The following is a 12,521-nucleotide window of genomic DNA, read 5'->3' on the forward strand; positions in this document are numbered from 1 at the left end:
TTTAAGTCTGGGTCACTATTTCAATTTCATTGATCAATATTTCTGTTTTTATTATTACAACCTTGTAGTACAACTTGAAATTGAGGATGGAGCGATACCTAACAAAATTCCTTTATTGTTCAGAATTGTTTTAGCATTTCTCCTCTCTCTGTCTCTGCGTCTTTTTGTCTCTGTCTTTCTGTTTCCCTCTCCCTGCCACCTTTCTTCTCTTGCGTGTGTGTGTGTGTGTGTGTGTGTGTGTGTGTGTGTGTGTGTGTGTTTCCATAGAAACCTACAAAATGTCCTTTTGAGATCTTTGAAAAATTATGTTACAATTTTGTTGGAGATTGCATTGACACTGTAGATTATGTATGGTGATGGTCGTTTGTTCTATATTAATCCTACTGGTCCATGGATAATTTTCCCATATTTTAATGTATTTATTAATATTTTTATTCTAATACCTTTTCAAATTTCTTGTCTTAAAGGTTTTATCATAAACTTCTTTCATGTGTTTGGTTAATGTTATACCAAATCATTTTCTATTATCTGATTTGAGGCTATTGTAAAAAAAATGCTCTTTTCTTTAATTTCCTCCCCATTCCTGTTGTCTTTTGTATTTGGGCAGGCTCCATAAGTTGTAGTTATTGTTCCAGCTATTTTGCTGAAAGTTTCCATCAGGAACAGGAGTTTCCCAGTGGGATTTTTAGAGGCTCTTATGGATAGTATGATATCATATGTAAATCAAGATACTTCGACAGCTTCCTTTTCAATTTGTAGCCCTTTCACCCTTTAATTGTCTTACTGCTGTAGCTAAGACTGTGAGTACTGCATTGAAAAGGTAGAGCAGAAAAAGTAAAATTTATTCTCCATTTAAGTTGATATTGACTGTGGACATGCTATAAACTGCCTTTATATAGAGGCTTGCCCCTTGTATCCCTAATCTTTCCAGAACTTTGATCATTGAGGGTTATTGAATTTTACCAAAGGCCTTTCAGCATATGATGAGGCAAGCATGTGGGTTTTTCTGGTCTGCTTGTCTATATGTTTATATAGTGTTATGCATAAATAAAGTAATACATTTATTTTAGAGTTTGAAATTTAGCACAGTGCGGGTCTTCTAAGTGTGCCTTTATTATTCTCTGAAATTCCTCAGTTTCTCTTTCCTATGCCTCTCTTCTTTATTTTCAGTTTTGTTAGTGAGGATATTCCCTCTCTATCTTTTAGTTAATATGGACAACATTTTGTGAACTTTAATGGGTATGTCAAAGAACCAAGTTTTGTTTCTTTGGTTATTTGTTTTGTACTGGTTTTTGTTTGTTTATATTTTATTGATTTCTGCCCTGGTTTGATGATTTCTTGCCATCTATATCTTTTTTGTGTACTTTTTTTTATTCTAGATTTTTCAGGGTTGCTGTTAAGTTACTAATATGAGGTCTCTTCATTTTTTTAATGTAGGCATTTAGTTTTATTACATTGCCTCTTAGATCAACTTTCATAGTGTCCCATCGTTTGAGATGTATTGTATATTCATTTTTTTCAATTCCAGAAAGACTTTAATTTCTGTCCTGACCCATTTTTCATTCAATAAGGAGTTGTCCAGTGTCCATGAATGTGTAAGCTTTCTATTATTGATACACAGCTGTAATCCTTGATGGTCAGATGGGATGCAGGGAGTTATCTCAATTCTGTTTTGTTTGTTGAAATTTGCTTTGTGTCTGAGTATATACATAGTCAATTTTGGAGAAAGCTGTGTGAGGTGGTAAGAAAGATTTATATTCTTTTGGGTTTGGGTGAAATGCTCTATAAATATATCTCTGTTTAGTTTGTTTGAATGGCCTGTCTGTCAGTGAAAACAGTATACTGATGTCCTCCAGTAATACTGTATAAGTGTCGGTATGTGATTTAAACTGTAGTAGTGTTTCTTTTACAAACTTGAGTGCCTTTGTGTTTGGTTCATAGATGTTAATAATTGCAATGCTATTATAAAAATTTTTGCTATGATGAGTATGTAATGTCCTTCCCTATCTTTCCTGGTTAGCTTTGATTGAAGTCTAATTTTCTAGTTATTAAAATGGCTTCTTGGGTCCATTTGCTTGGAACTGGAACATCTTTTTACCCTCAGGCTATGTGTATCCTTGATTTTCAGGTGTGTTTCTTGGATGCCAAGAAAAACGGCTCCCATTTCTGCATCGTTTTGTTAGTCTGTGTCTTTTTATTGGGGAATGGAGACCATGGAAAGATATCTGTAACTTTAATTTTTTTCAAAGCTTATTTTTAATGATAGTTCTTAAATGCTTTAATCTCCCTTACAGCTCACGGTCCACCAGAGATAGTGGGAAAAAAAAAAGAATACAGGGAAAGTGGAACTGTTTGGACATGGTTCTTTGGAGCAAATCCCATGTGCGTTGTTAGGAGATCGGCAGCTCAGGTCACAGTCAACGGCAGCAGTTTCATCCAGTCACAAAACACTTCACAGATATACCATCAGTACCGTTCTGTAGTCTTGGGTTAGTAGCAGCACTGCCATGACCTAGCAGAAACAGCCAAGCCTGAGCTTAATTGGTACATGTCAGCGGGAGGGACCAGAGGAACACCAAGACCAGGTTTTGGCTGTGCCTCTCTTAGCAAAGAAAAAATTAGCAAAGGCATGAGACCAGCAAGCATTACACAGCTACTAGCAAGCCAAGCTCAGCCTCTGCCTTTGCAATTTGCGTCCTATTTATATCCCCCTCAAGGTCTTGTCTCAACACGTGAGTCTTAGCAAACTCCAGGTGAGCCTGTCTCAGAGGACATCATTCTGACACTGGAAGTGACAAGAAGCAGCAGCAAACCATCAGAAGGTTTTGGGTATGTTTCTCCCTATGGAGTCCCAATAAATGGTGTTCAACTATGCGGTGTGAGGCAGACCAGGACATTTGTGTCATTAGCAAAGAATCCTTAATCACGTGTCTTTTTATGTGCTTGTTTCAGAAGAACCCCCCCCCCTTCACCTATGTCTGCTTCAGGGAAATGTTCCTTCACGTGTTTGCCCCAGCAAAACACTATCCAACACAAGTGACTTTCCAAATAACCTTTAAGTTTCCACGTCAGTTATCAACAAGTAACGTTTTATTTAATCTTTTTTGCCATTCATTCAATGCTCAAAGTGTCCTGAATTTAAGAGGTGATATCCTCATTGTTTGACAGTAACACTGGAGAAATACAGTGCAGTAAGAAACAAAGTACAGTCGATAATTAGCTTGTTTATAATTAATTTATTTCTGAATCCCACAGATGTGTAATTCTATCATTAAAGTTTCACAGGCATGTACTTTATCTACTTCTTATTAACAGAAGACAGCATCCCAGAATTTTGGGCTATAGGCCCACCTTTGATAGAGAAATGATGTTTTATCATTCCTACAAGTCAGACAAATCTGTTAGATGATAGAAAAGCATCTGACTTTAGAATTCTGGAACAAATTGCTCAGCTCAGTTCATATCCAGTGATTTTAGCAAAGTACACAGGAACTCGGGTTTTTCCTTTCCTTTTTTAATTTAGTAAGTGAAAAGTCCTAAAGTTATAAGCTACCACCATGTTGCTATATTGAGGATCGCAAGTCTAAAGATGTAGTCTAAATGCTGTGGAAAGCCTAAGAATGTAGTCACATTAGAGAAAGTTTCCTTTGACCCGTGATAGCACACAGGCTAGTATTATGGTACCTACATAGTTTGTTATCTCCCATAAGTGACTGCTGTGAACCAGAGAGCTGAGTAATTTCATTGATCATTCCTTAGAAGACAAAAGACCACGCCCAAAGGATCAAAAGCACAAGGTAGGGCTGTCTCTGTTTTTCTAATCTCGATTTTGAAATTTATAAAGGTTTATTAAAGAGCCAGTATTACTGTTTGAAAAAGGAAACTAAAATGTTTGGTTAGGACAGTGTAGGCTGAATGATAATAATCTTTCTGTTGTGGATAATTTCATACTAGATCAATCACCCTCCTATAGTGGTATCTTTGTAAAGAAGTACATAGGTATACCTTGCAAATACTATCTTTTTTCAGGTCCTAAAAATTAATATTTATTTCAGCATAAAAAGCTCTTAATAAGACAAATGGCAGTCAATGCAACTATTGTAAAATTCTAAACATTAGTTCTTTGCAAGTTTCTTAGAGTATTCCTACACTGAACGTGGGGTAAAGTACTTACTTTTATTGGAGAAAATGCCTTAAGAAAGTTGATTTAAGTGTTTCCTGCTATAAACTACTTCTCTCATTTAAAAAAAAACAATAAATTATCTTTAATGCCTCTAAGAAGTAGCCATATATGTACTTTTAAAATTTATAGCTGTGACAGAGAAAATGGGCTTAATGGTACCCAAATGAATAATGCATCTAAGCGCTAAGCTCCTATGAATCTTTGGCTAAGTCTACCTTATATTCCCACCCCACTCCAACATCAAATCAAGAGAGCATTTCTCCAAAGTAGAGAGGCTGCAACATTCCCTTAAATAGATACTATTACTCTCTTACATTCAGTCCTTATGCACCAAGTAATGTGTATTTTCTTTTCTGTTGAATTTAATGTTTCTTTTCTGACTTATATAATTTTTTTTAAATGGAGTTTTAGTCTTTTGCCTCACTGAATATTTAAAAACAAAAATTTAAAGCTAGAACATATTTCATGGCAGTTATTCAGTTGCTTACACAAAGATAAAAGTAGCAATACCCTATTATCCAATGGATTTTTATAATAAGCCACATATAAATTTAACATCCTTACGGTTCTGGGAAAAGTTGGACAAAATAACTCTAAAAAGAATACAACAAACTATATGGACAAATAACATACCAAATGTACTTTTAAAACTATATTGATTTATTTTATGTATGTGAGTACACTGCTGTTGTCTTCAGACACACCAGAAGAGGGCATCAGATCCCATTACAGATGGTTTTGAACACCATGTGGTTGCTTGGAATATAACTCAGGATCTCAGGAAGCACAGCCAGTGCTCTTAACTACTGAGCCATCTCTTTAAATACCTCTGCTCCAATGGAATTTTAAGTATATTACAGAAATAAAAATTTCCAAAAACCAGCAAGTAAGTCTTTCTAATGGAAAAAAATCAAGCAAGCAAGCAAACAAACAATTAAATTATGTAAAAAGAAAATATAATTTTACTAATACCAAATTATATATATTATGGTAAGTGTACAAAATAATTGTACCACTTAAATTATATATAAAATAAGTATATTCAAAATAAAAGTATAAAAATTGTTATAGTGTAAACTAAACCAAATTTAAGATAATTTTCTCTAAATGGCAATTTAAAAACTATGACATTAAAGAGAAGCAAAAGATTACAATTCAATCCCAAGATGTTTATTCATTAAAATTTCTATAAAACAGATAAATTAGCTACCAGCAAAATCGAACAGCTTCATATCCTATTGGCAAAAGACTTAACTGTAATATTTTAAGGGAGATATTTGAAGGTGTGTTAGTCAGGGTTCCCTAGAGTCACAGAGCTTATGGAATAAATCTCTCTCCAATTAATCCAACAGTGGTCATTTATGGATGGAAGGTTCAAGAATCTAGTAGTTGTTCAATTCCACAAGGCTTGGTATCTCAGCTGACCTTCTGCACACGCTGGAATGGCAAAGAAATAAGCTCCTATACCAATAAAGTATTGGATGTGCTAGCAAAATGACTGAAACGGGCAAAGATCAAGACTTGTCTTCTTCCGTGTCCTTCTATAGGTTTCCAGCAGAAGGTGTGGCCCAGGTTAAGGATGTGTCTTCCTGCCTCAAGATCTGGATCAGAGATGTCTATGCCTACCTCAAATGTCTAGACTGGAAGTATATTAATCCAATTCAACCAAGCAGAAAACACTCTTAGATGTGTGCCTTCCCAATCCGGGTTGTAGTTCATTCCAGATATAGTCAAGTTGACAGCCAAGAATAGCTATCACAGATGATATTAATCAAAATTTAAAACTCACACATATTATTCAATAAGTATATTTCTCAGATTTACCCTGCAAATGTTTATAATGAGAAAATTTGAAATAATGTAGAAAGGACTAAATTATAAAAGACCCTTATAATGACGAATCTATAACCATTGAATAAATAAGCTAGCTTTACAAGGTCCTCATTAAAACCTGAGTGGACAAATTGGGGCAGAGGATGGAGCTATGCTGTTGTGGTTTTGCTGGTATAAGAAGCATACATACTTAACATATTTGTGTGAGCATCTGAACAAAAATACTTAGAACTTGTATTCTGCATCCTTCTTTCACTATGAAAGACAGCTTGAGATAAGCAAGGTATTATCTGAAAAAGCTTACTTTGGTTAATAGATCTATAGGTTCAGTCCATGATTGTTTGGCCCATTGCTTTGTAAACATGGCAACAGAAGATATATGGAAAGCATTAGTGGTCGAGGAGGTCTGCTCACTTCACAGCAGCCAGAAAACCAAGATAAAAGATGGATAAAAATAGGACCGCTAGGAAATACATGTAAATATTCAGCCAGAAAACAAGATAAAAGATGGATACAAAGAGGACCGCTAGGAAATACATGTAAATATTCAGCCAGAAAACAAGATAAAAGATGGATACAAAGAGGACCGCTAGGAAATACATGTAAATATTCAGAGTCCTAGTCCATTAAAGAAATACAACTTAAAACTTAATTGAGATTCCATTTCATCCCTGTCATCATGTCTATCATTTATAAAACAAGGAAGAACACATGATGCTGAGGATATGGGAAAAGGGACATCTTATGTACTACTAGAGAAAGTTCGTGTAGTTTAACTATGAAGAGTTTTCAACAAAATCAAAAGGTGTGTACATTCTTCTATAGGAAAAGGCATAACTGTCTGTCCCCACTACAAAACCAACCTCCAAGCAATAGCAACAAAATCAACAAAATTACCTGATAAGGTCCCTCAAGGTCTCTGATAAGCTCTCTGACAAGGACTTCAGCTCCCTGTCAAGGTCCCCAGCTCCCCGACAAAGACCCCAGTTTCCTGACAAGGACTGCAGTTCCCTAGCAAAACCCCCAGCTCCCTGACAAGGACCCCAGCTCCCTGGTAAGGTCCTCAGCAACCAAAGCCTGGAGTCAAACCCTCAACATGTGAACCTGTAAACCTTTGGCATTCCTGGGAGATTAAAGTACAATTAGATTTAGTTTTTATTGCATATATTTTGTATAATCAAAATTAGATGTTATAAATACATCCTGTTTAATCCGTTTATACTTTGACCTACAAGAATGATCTTACGTGGTTCACTCATCTAATATGCATGAGAAAAAAAACTCTGCTTCGAAAGCTTTCACTTCAACATTTAGAACTTATTGACATCAAGACCCTATAATGGGTCTGACAGCCCTTTGATTGATCCAAGTGGAACTCCCTAAACTGCTTAAATCATGTAGAGCAAGGGTCACTCAGTCCCTTGGGGCTAGAGATCTGGGTTGAAAAGCCAAGTGTACCAGGGAAGTAATGCTGGGTCACAGGGCCTGCACTGTTCTGTGACAGTATCTTAGGAGATGAGCTGCCAATAGCCATCCTGAGTGTGGTTTTGACAGAATGCTTCTGCTGGCAGGAGTGTGAGACGCAGCAAATTTTTGTGGCTTTTTCTTGCTCTGCCTGCAACATTAGCTTATCTTCATCTTTCTTTGGCCAAGTGCCTGAAGATGTCCTTAGAAAAGATGCAATTACCTCCTTTGCCCTTTCTCAAGATTCTCTCATGTCATTTTGCAGTCTGACTGCGGCAATGTCATAAGCCGAGACCGGTGTCTGATGTGAGCTCTAGCCAAGGATGTCATCACTTGCAGAGAGTACAGTGATGTAATCTTACACCATGATCTATAGTAGACTATCCTGTGAACACCACAACTCCAAAAGCTTTTACTGACTCTATGTGAAGTCAGACTGCTGGGGGAAGGGGAAGGGGATAGGGAAAAAAGGAGACTGTTTTCTTCAGGATTAGTTATTGGAGGCTGACTATTTCCATCAAAGGGGCCTGGTGTTCTCACACTACGTCTCTGAATACTGAGGTTTCTCCAGAAGTAATCCATCTGACCAGTATCTTTGCTTTCCTATGAGCTATTCTTCTTCACTTCTTTAGTTTCCTTCTAGAGTGATATTTGTCTATAGGTTAGATTTTAATATTTTCATTTTGTTGAAATCTTGTATTCTCTTCCTTTCTAAGATAACATGGATGAATTCTTTCACATTATTTAGGATTTTAAGACTGTCTAGTATTCTTCAACTCAGTAAGCATATGCAGAGTGGTTGACAAATATTATACCCCAAGGATGAAAGGGCTAATGACACAATTATTGGGGATTTGGTTTATGAATTAAAATTCTGGGAATTTGTCCTGGATTCACATCTTAGTTGACCTTACAATTTCATTTCTTGTCTTTCTGTACCCAAGATTTTGCTTCCATTCATGTAAAACCTACTTTGTAGAGTTGTTATAGAGTTGGAGAAAATCCTTATAAAGAAGATCTACACAGAGGCTGGACCATAGTAGGATTCTAATACATGTATATCTTATTAATAGAAATTTATGAAAAGCATTTATCTGGTCCTTTTGAACAACAGGTATAGATATACATTTGCGTGGAGGGGAAACCTTAAAAAAAGGCACTGTAATTTTAGCTTTTCTGGTAAAAATTTAGTTTTCTTTCCTATTTAACATCATGTAAGGCCATTTATAACACCAACAAAACCACCAAATATCAGGCATTTGTGAAGCACGTTTTCAGGTTTTACCACAAATATGCTGCCTTGTCTCTCTTGAAGAAAAATTGCTGTCAGGTATCCCACAAACAGATCTAGTCAAGTGCTTAGGGTGCTTCTGCAAAGCGTTTGACAGAAAGAGCCTCTTCAAGTCTTCATGTTGCAAAATTCCTTCTCCATTTCTAAGCAGGTCGGAATTAAAACCCACAGAGCCTGGAAGTCGTTCCCTGGTGTTCCACTCTCTCTAGTATTAGCACCAGAGGCCAATGTTGATAAAATGAGCATTATCTTCCTTAGCCATCAGGGATTACCTATGCTTCATGAAGGAAAACCTTACTGCAGTCTTTCTGTAGCATCCTTACTCTCCACGAACGCCCTTCCCTTGAACCCTCTTACATCTCTTCCTCTTCTTCCCTTTTTGCGTTTACCATCAACTGTAAGGAATTTTTAGGTGATTATTTTGTTCATACCTGCTTACCCACTTCATTAAAAATCCTGGAGTATCCTAAGCATTTGAGTTTGTCTTACTTTAATACTCTCCCAGGTTGAGAAATAATTAGATTATAAGTAAATCAATCAGTGTAAAGGCTGTATGAATATGTTTCTTATAAGCTGGGCCTTTGTTTTACACCATCATCTTTATATTTTATGTTTGCATTAGTTATGTTTATGTTATGATAGTCGAATGTCTGACACAACAAATTTACAAGAGAAAGCTCTAGGTGCTCCTCTAGTCTAAGATTAAGGAGGGTAGTTTTGAGTTCTGGTCCATATGATGGGTAGCAGTACTGCATAATTCCTCAGGGCCAAGAGACAGAGAAGAGCTTTGGGTATAGTTTGGGGGCAGAAAATTTGATAAAGTGTATAAATCCCTGAATTTGAGCCAAGAACCTCTCCCTGCCTCTTTTTCTGTGTGTGTGTATCTGCCTCTGTTTCTCTCACATACACACAAATAAATAATAAATGAATAATAATAAAATGAAGAAATGAAAAGAAATATAAAGACTGAGATGGCAAAATCTCCTTCCATTGCATGCCTCTCTTGTCCTAATTGTCACACTACATGCATCTTGGAAAAATTTCAGCACCTCCCTGTGTTCTCAGGATCCTTGGAAGTCTTTGATCATTTAAACTACAGCACTCAGCATTAGTTTACCCATAATTCTATGACACGAATTGTCCTAGGTACCTAGCATGATGCCAATAAAACCCTTCTTTTCTTGTTGACCACTCTAGGAAATAAATTTGTCTCTTCACTAGAAGTGCAAAGTACTTCCCTGAAACAGGTCTAATTACTTGCCAGCTTCTCTATTTCAATTAATAATGCCTGAACAAGCCTTTCTAAGCTGAAAAATAATAATGATCTCCAGGGTCATTCTTTGGGTAGGGAAAAGTCTACTGACCATTTTTCTAGCCTCAGAACAAATATTCTTGCTATAAAAATTCTGGACCCAGATTATTTACTTATCCTTTTATGTATACAGTTTAACATGTAAAAAAGTTTAAGCAAAGAATATTGGGGCAGAGAAACAACTGGTAAGACACAGATTTTTACTTGCTTTTTTTTTCCTTTTGCATTATCTTTGGAAGATGGAATCATCAAACTCCAGAAACTGCCTTTTCTTACACAAAGAAAGAGGGCAGCATTTCAGAGGGTATACATTTTCTCCCTCATCTCCTCTACACAACTAAGGAGACACAATGTCAAAATGAAGGTCAAGACTGAGTGACATAACACAGTCTGCTAATGGCCATACTTGGAAAACAAACGGTAATGTAACAGTGCAGGTGACATTTGTGAGCCTTAAAAATCCACCTTCAGAAATTTCAGTAGGCTTGACTTTTTTTTAAACAACAGATACTACTCTAGAGAAACAAGAGACTATACAAAAACCTGAGATACTTGGGTGTTAATAAAAATACCACTCCCCTCATAGACGAATAATCGGAAGGGAAAGGGTTAAAAGAAGGGCATAAAATACTGGACTGATTATGTTTCATACGTAGTAGAATGAGCAATGCATAAAACCTGGAAGGCCTAGATCCCATATGCATCCTTACCAAAACAGGGTCACTTTCAGAAGAGGACACTTTTTCATACTTTCCAAATTCATGACCATGCTCGTTTGAAGGGAAGACGCCATGATTCCTTGACATTATATTAAGTTCCACGCAGGACATTTCTTTATTAGATACTGCGTTAATTACAGCTGATAGAGGTCAAGTATTAATACCAAATAGAGGAAATATGAACTTGAACAAGTATTCAAATATTATCCTGTTGTTCAGGCAGGTCATTGCACTCCATCTCTGCTCCCAACACGATCCCTACTGAAGAAAAGACTGTCTAGTTTTTAAGTCATTATTCACTGTGCCAGGCACCTTTAAGAGTGAGATTCATTCTTGTTTGCAGTGATGAACTCCTGCTCTCTCGTGTTCTCCAGCTGCAGAAAATCTATAAAAAACACAATGAGGCTAAGTTTATCAGTCTCTGTTCATCTGCTGTATCATATTTTTAGGGCACCATGTCTAGGATTTCCAGCCTCTTCTACTTTGGTTTTCATCACAGCAAATCAATAAGATTACTATTTTGAATCAGGCAATCTCAACACATTCTGTGGTCCTTGATTTGCCTGTGTTAATGCTTAACTACAAGAGTTGAAGATGACATATCTTGGTTTGTGGTCCAAGGGCAGTCAATGGCCTTTACAGGCAACTCCACATCTGATCTGGTGATAGCTAATCCTGGGAATAAAGCTTCAGGACAGACAAGTCTGCTTTAGTTAGAGTCTTCCTCTTCAGATGTCAAGAATCCTGCAATTCTTAGTCAAGCTTTTCAGCAGCCTCAACTATAAACGGCTTCAAACAGCACTTCCAAATTTGCCAAGTGATAGGCGATTCAATATATATAAGGTCTTGAGAGTTTAGACTTATTATTATTGCTGCTATTGAAGACGACAACATGAAATAGAAACAGGAAACAGAGATAAAAGGGACTCAAAAGGGAAGGAATGGACCAACTTTTGGAAGCCAATTTCAACATATCTAAGATGTTAGAGTTCTTTTTTAGCCAGTTATACAATGAACATGTAAGATAAACATATAAACAGGCAAGACATACAATTTAATCTCATAATGAAGTTTGAATTTTAATTTGATATAGTATGTTCATAAATATGTTTAAAGTTCTAGATTAAATTTCACATTGATAATCTTACAAACACAAATATAGAATCTGTACAAGATTGCATGCATTAACTTGACAGCTCCGAGTACCATGCACAGCTACCTATGATATATGCCAGACAGGATTGTAGGTCCTCAGTTAACTGTGGTCTAATAGAAAATATCATTTATGAAAAATTGAAATAAAGGAGGATTTTTGTAAGCTAATTTTCATTAAGAATCATTAGTGTCAAAATAGAAAATATCTTATTAAATTCTCTTGCTATTGTAAGTCATAATATTTAGGGTCTAATAATACAGCCTCAGATCTGTTGCATATTTAACAATTCTTAGAGGGCAAGAGAGACTCTAAGTATATTTAACTTCCATGCTTGTATCCTATATTCCTGAAATTTATACATAATAATTATAAAGCAGTGTCACCACCTAAAACTTCATCTGAAGAATTCTGTTCAAAAGCTTTTAGGGTTGCTTTCTCTTTAAATACAGTAAAGGTTACGAGGATCAGCCTTTGTGTTCCACATCAGAGCATTAGGAAAAGCAGGAAGTAAAAGAGTGATCATTTTCAATAGCATTACCATCATTTAATTAACACTGAAAATA

Source organism: Micromys minutus (assembly GCF_963924665.1).
Source record: "Micromys minutus genome assembly, chromosome: 33".
In the NCBI taxonomy this organism is placed as follows: Eukaryota; Metazoa; Chordata; class Mammalia; order Rodentia; family Muridae; genus Micromys; species Micromys minutus.